Here is a 6,054-nt window from a genome sequence, read left to right on the forward strand (position 1 = left end):
AAGTTTTAATTTTGGATATCTGTAGTCTGAGCAAACTTTCTAGACATGTTATATAGTGGGTCAAATGTGGTCTCAGTTTCTATCCTGGCTGTCTAAAACCACAGGAAAGGTTTGGCACCCTGGGCAGACCAATCCTTATGGTGGCCCCCAGATGAGCCATTTAGTTAATTTCAGTTGCTTTGGGATCTCCCTACGGGGTTCCTGCATTTCTGACACATCCACAAAGATTCTTAGTCACCTAAGAACACCCCAGAATCATTACCTTTGGAGCTGAATGAGTTCAGCTTATTTATATGGCGAAGGTTATTTTTGTTCAGACTCTCAGTGTTGTAATGTACCCTGAATCTCACAAAGGACGCCTTAATCAAGAAGTCGAATTATGGAGTCATTTATTAAAGGCTGGTGGCTTACAATGGGGCAATCAGCATTCCAAACCTTGCAGTCCCAAAATGCTGGCTTCATCTGGCTTATATAGGTAGAATATCAGAAAGGTATCAATTACATCTTTGGGTTTGGAATGAGGAACCTGGTTTGCACAACGCAGTTACAGAAGCAAAATTGAGCAAGTTAGTTATCTATAAAGATTAATTATAGAACTTGGCTCCAGTGCTCTCACTTTATCCCGGGCTTTCCGCAGATCACCCTTCTGTGTTGCCATGGATCACAGTGCCCTCTATGAGAGCCTCCTGTCGCTGAGCCCTGATCTACCATCCAACCAAGGAGATACTGAGTACAGCCCAGGCTGGGCCTCTGGACTCTGGAGCTTCAGCTTTTCAGACTCTAGTCCCGCTGGAGTCGCTGCCCGCTTGCCTGGTCGTTCCACCAGCCTGGTAGAGGGTCGAAGCTGTGGGTGGGTTCCCCCACCCCCAGGCTTCGCACCCCTGGCTCCCTGCCCAGGCACTGAGCTGTCTCCCTCACCTACTTCATCCCCCATCTCCTCATCCTAATACAAGACTGAGCTATGTCGAACCTTCTCAGAGAGTGGGCGCTGCCGCTATGGGGCTAAGTGCCAGTTTGCCCATAGGCTGGGTGATTTGAGCCAAGCCAGTCGCCACCCCAAGTACAAGATAGAACTCTGCCACAAGTTCTACCTCCAGGGCCACTGCCCCTAAGGCTCACACTGCCACTTCATCCACAGTGAAGACCTGGCCTCCCCTGGCCACCCTTATGTGCTGCGACAGAGCATCCACTTCTCAGGCCTGCCCTCTGGCAGAAGATCCTTGCCACCACCAGCAGGCCTGGCAGGCCCTTCCTTGTCCTCATGCTCCTTCTCGCCCTCCAGCTCCCCACCACCACCATCTGGGGACCTTCCACTTTCACCCTCTGTTTTCTCTGCTGCCCCTGGGACTCCTGTGGCCCTAGGGGATCCCATCCCACCTTCTTATTCCTCCTGCCGAAGGGCCACCCCTAGCAGCCTTTGGGGACCTGTGGGTGGCCTGACTCAGAGCCCCTCTGCACATTCCCTGGGATCTAATCCCGAGGATTATGCCAGCAGCGGCAGCAGCCTGGGAGGGTCTGACTCGCCTGTCTTCGAGGCTGGAGTTTTTGGGCCACCCCAACCTATAGTCCTTTGGCGACTCCCCATCTTTAATTGAATCTCAGTATCTGAGTGACAAGTACCTGCCCAGTACAGATCAGCTGGATCTCAAGGGGAGGAGCATTTCTCTTGTGCGATGGGTTCCACAGAAGCCCTGGGGCTGTTGGGAACTGGGAAACTCAATCAAGTAGCCTCACTGCCTTCCAAATGCATTAACCTACTCCCCTGACCCTACTCTGGGGCAGGTCCCCAGTGGGCAAGCTCAGTGTTCCTGGTGTTGGACGAAGTGTATTCTGAAGTCCTTTTTTTTAAGATGTAGCAAATTTGAGGGTAGCAGTGAGCCCTCTCGCCCTCACCTCTCCTTCCCAATGCTGTGAATCGTAGGCCCCTACTGCCCCCTCCCGATTTTTCCTAGACCCCTGAGGTTCTGGTATGACTGGTAGTGACTGAAGCCTTCCCCTTGAGGGTCAATCCTGGTGCTCAAATTTCCCTCCAAAAGCAAGTAGCCAAAGTCATTGCCAATCCCCTCTCCCCAGTCATTGGGCTCTTTATTTATGACTTTATTTATTCTTTTTTTTTTTTTAATAAATCTTTATTGTTCATATTATTACAAAGGTTCCTCATTTCTTCCCCCCTCCACCAGGTTCCCACCCCACCCTCTGCCCCCTCCCCATCCCCCATTGTCCTCATCCATAGGTGCACAGTTTATGTTCAGTCTCTTCCTCCCTCCCTTTCCCCGATAGTAAATCCCTTTTCAGATAGTAAATCTGTTACTTAGCATTTTCTCATATCAATAATACCTCCACATGCCCAATGATACACTTCACACAAAAGACATTTCCAAATAGGTCAACCAGCCTCATCCAGGCCCCACCCAAGGCACTCACAGATCAACACCCCAGCGCTATACTAACTCAACACATCCAGATCTAAGCCTTCATCACTTGATTCAGCAGACCCTCAAGTTCCCGCAAAAGTTTCCCAGCCATGTCTGAGAGGCAGCCGTGGGCAGGGACAGGCGAGGAGCGAGCTGTTTCGGGCCTGGCTGCTTCGGGCCTGGCCTCTGTTGCTCTGGTTCGTTCCACAACCAGCTGTTCCGGGTCTGGTCACTGCCGCTCCCGACCTAGTTGCTCTGGACTTGGCTGTTGCTGCTACAGGCCTGGCCGCACCCGACCCTGCTGCTCTGGGCCCGGTTGCTCCGGTCCCGGCCGCTCCGGTCCTGGCCGCTCCCAGCCTGTCAGCCACTGCTCCGGGCCTGGCTGCACCAGACCCGGCTGCTCCGGGCCTGGCCACTCCCAGCCCGGCAGCTGCTGCTCCGGGCCTGGCCGCTCCCAGCCTGGCAGCTGCTGCTCCGGGCCTAGCCGCTCCCAGCCTGGCAGCTGCTTCTCCAGGCCTGGCCACTCCCAGCCTGGCAGCCACTGCTCCGGGCCTGGCCGCACCAGACCCGGCTGCTCCGGGCCTGGCCGCTCCCAGCCTGGCAGCTGCTGCTCCGGGCCTGGCCACTCCCAGCCTGGCACCCGCTGCTCCTGGCCTGGCCGCACCAGACCCGGCTGCTCCGGGCCTGGCCGCTCCCAGCCTGGCAGCCGCTGCTCCGGGCCTGGCCGCACCAGACCCGGCTTCTCCGGGCCTGGCCGCTCCCAGCCTGGCAGCTGTTGCTCTGGGCCTGGCCGCTCCCAGCCTGGTAGCCGCTGCTCCTGACCTGGCCGCACCAGACCCGGCTTCTCCGGGCCTGGCCACTCCCAGCCTGGCAGCTGTTGCTCTGGGCCTGGCCGCTCCCAGCCTGGTAGCCGCTGCTCCTGACCTGGCCGCTCCCAGCCTGGCAGCTGTTGCTCTGGGCCTGGCCGCTCCCAGCCTGGTAGCCGCTGCTCCTGACCTGGCCGCACCAGACCCGGCTTCTCTGGGCCTGGCCGCTCCCAGCCTGGCAGCTGTTGCTCTGGGCCTGGCCGCTCCCAGCCTGGCAGCCACTGCTCCGGGCCTGGCCGCATCAGACCCAGCTGCTCCGGGCCTGCGCGCTCCCAGCCTGGCAGCCGCTGCTCCGGGCCTGGCCGCACCAGACTCGGCTGCTCCGGGCCTGGCCGCTCCCAGCCTGGCAGCCGCTGCTCTGGGCCTGGCCACACCAGACCCGGCTGCTCCGGGCCTGGCTGCTCCCAGCCTGGCAGCTGCTGCTCCGGGCCTGGCCGCTCCTAGCCTGGTAGCCACTGCTCCGGGCCTGGCCGCACCAGACCCAGCTGCTCCGGGCCTGGCCGCTCCCAGCCTGGCAGCCGCTGCTCCGGGCCTGGCCGCACCCGACCCGGCTGCTCCGAGCCTGGCCGCTCCCAGCCTGGATGCTCCGTGCTTGGCTACTGCTGTTCTGGGCCTGGCTGCTCCCAACCCGGCTGCTCTGGGCCGGGCTTCTCCGGGCCCAGCCACTCCGTGTCTGGGTGTTCCTGGACTGGCCACCGTGGGCTTGGCCGCCTCTGCCTCAGGCCTGGCTGCCACTGCCCCAGGTCTGGCTGCTCCAGTGCTGGCCGTTGATGCTCTTGTTCTGGCTGCTGCTGCTCTGGGGCCTGGCTGCTGCTGCTCCGGGCCCAGCTGCCACTGCCTTGTGCCTGGCCACTCTAGGCCTGGTCGCCGCTGTTCCAACATTCTGTCCCTTTTTTCTCTTTTTTTTTTTTTTTTTCTTTTTTTAAAAAAAAACAAAACGCATTTATGTTGCAATGTTGGCTGGTGCGTTGAGTTCTGACTTAGTCTTTGATTTTTCAAGATCTTCTTTGTATTCTTTCTTAAGTAATTTTACTATCATTTGCTCTCACTTGATTTCTTCACATTGAGAACTTCTTTGGTTTCTTCCTCCTTGTCCTGGGAGCTCAGCAGGTTGGCCTGTGGCACCCCTTTGTTCTCCGCAGGCTCCTGCGCTGCTTCAGCCTGTTACCGGGGTCGGCGCCGCCCAGGAAGCAGCCCACAGCCTTGGCTCCATTGCAGTCGAAGGCTCAGGGGCACCCCCCCCCAGGGGGCCCCGTCGCCCAGCTCCTTGCTGGCGCCCGGCTGGTCAGTGTACGGCAGGGGCTCCTGCTCCTCGTCGAGTTCCTCCAGTCTGGAGCTTTCTTTCTCCCTCCCACTAGGGGAGTCCAGGATCAGAGTCAACAGACTGTCCTCTGCGCGCAGTGTGCGCGACTCCGGGTTCTCGGCCTTTCGCCGCACTCCCAGGACTCCACCTCACAGCCCCGTCTCCCCCTGCCCGAGCCTGGGTCCCCAGGGACTGACCCAGACCTGGAGTTCGGGGCGGTCTGGACTGAGGCTCAGCGCCGCCGTTGGAGGCTTTGTTTCTTCTGGCTAGGGTAATCCAGCATCAGAGTCAACATTCAGTCCTCTGCGCGCCATGTGCGCGCGACTCCGGGGGCCCCGCCTTTCGCCATCCCCGCCATTCTGCCTCACAGTTCCGTCTCCCCCTGCCGGAGCCTGGGTCCCCAGGGTCTGGCCCATAACTTGGGGTTCAGCGCTGCCGGTTCGGGGGTTCAGCCCAGGCTGGGGGTTCTATTTCCTTCCTGCTAGGGAATGCCAGGCAGCACCCAGCCCTCTCCTCCTCTCCGGCTGCGACCTCTCCGCGCGCGCGTGCCTGCGAGCGCGCAGCATATCTCCATACCTTAGGCTTTTTTTCAGCTCCTCTGATTTTCCTTCTGGTTTTCTCCCTCCTTCCTATTGTAGAGTTTTCAGTCAGTCCACTACCTGTAGCTCTGGGTAATGTCCACTCTACATTTTAGTTGTATTCCATTGAAATTGTTGTGAGCTGCTGCGGCTAGGTGTCTACCCGAGCAGCCATCTTGGATCCTCCTCTCAGACTTCCAACTTTATTTATTCTAATAGATTTGATAGTATTTATATATATTGGGTCATCTGCTTCCCTTATATTTTTCTTCTTCTTTTTTGTAATGGAAACAATGGAATGTTATAAGTATATTATTATATATTAAGTAATATATATTGTTAAAGTTTATTTTTGTGTTTTTTGGAATTTTTAAATAAAAGTCATCTGTGTGTAAAATAAAAAAATAAAAAGATTAATTATAGTTTTGGGTCTTGGGACCACTGAGTCAACCAAAACACATTTTCTGGAGCTACTGGGGCAATTTAGGGTAATTGTGCTATTCTGGTCTTGGGATCACTGAGTCAACCGGAATGCAATATCTGTAGCTACTGAGGTAATTTAGGGTAATTGTGCTGTCCTGGTTCCCAGGTACAGAAGAATGTGCTTTGATAACCAATAACATCACAATCAATGGGATATTCAAACCACCATCCATGGAATATTCAATTGATTGGGATAGCATACATTGAGAGGGCAGGGCGGGGCGAGGATAAAACTCCTGACTCCACTGTGGGGCAGGGCGGAGTTATCCTCCATTAACTGGACCCTAGCCCAATCAGGGTCAGCCAAAGCAGTGACATCACCATCGGAGTAAAACCCCAGGACTTGGCAAATTTTGCTCTCTTCCGTCATGCTGTCGGTATGAGTGGGACAGAGCCCATGCTAGCATGGA

At 56.4% G+C, this 6,054-nt stretch overlaps 1 pseudogene across 1 annotated transcript; it reads left to right on the forward strand.

Moving 5' to 3' along the window:
• The first annotated feature begins 652 nt into the window (after positions 1–652).
• Positions 653–1,613, forward strand: LOC311614652 (mRNA decay activator protein ZFP36-like; annotated as a pseudogene). Its single transcript has one exon. The product of its transcript is annotated as an mRNA decay activator protein ZFP36-like (transcript).
• Positions 1,614–6,054: the final 4,441 nt, after the last annotated feature.

The sequence above is a fragment of the Pipistrellus hanaki genome, assembly GCF_964339955.1.
Source record: "Pipistrellus hanaki genome assembly, chromosome: X".
NCBI classification, from domain to species: Eukaryota; Metazoa; Chordata; class Mammalia; order Chiroptera; family Vespertilionidae; genus Pipistrellus; species Pipistrellus hanaki.